This window comes from Myotis davidii, unplaced genomic scaffold, assembly GCF_000327345.1.
Source record: "Myotis davidii unplaced genomic scaffold, ASM32734v1 scaffold200, whole genome shotgun sequence".
In the NCBI taxonomy this organism is placed as follows: Eukaryota; Metazoa; Chordata; class Mammalia; order Chiroptera; family Vespertilionidae; genus Myotis; species Myotis davidii.
Window position 1 is genome coordinate 2,664,004 of NW_006293700.1, and position 208 is coordinate 2,664,211.

At 82.7% G+C, this 208-nt stretch overlaps 1 protein-coding gene across 1 annotated transcript in view; it reads left to right on the forward strand.

The window, feature by feature from the left end:
- Nucleotides 1-55: 55 nt before the first annotated feature.
- Nucleotides 56-208, forward strand: part of KCNB2 (potassium voltage-gated channel subfamily B member 2) — a 334,334-nt gene continuing 334,181 nt past the window's right edge. Inside the window, exon 1 of the mRNA XM_015566256.1 lies at nucleotides 56-87. The gene's annotated coding sequence lies outside the window, so the exon portion shown is untranslated. The remainder of the gene's footprint in view (nucleotides 88-208) is intronic.

Below are 208 nucleotides of genomic sequence, written 5' to 3' on the forward strand. Positions count from 1 at the left end.
GGCTCGGCGGGGCGCCCCGGGCTTCCCCGGCCTCCGCGGGCTGCGGACCCTCCGGCACCGCCAGAGGGAGAGCCACCGGGCAAGCAGGTGGGTGTGGAGCGGGGCCTGGGCTGCGGGAGCGGCGGGCGCGCAGGAGGAGAGGGTGGCGCCGCCGAGGTGTGGGCGGTGCCCGCGTCGGCCGCGCCCCGGGCTCGGAGGGGCTGGCCCC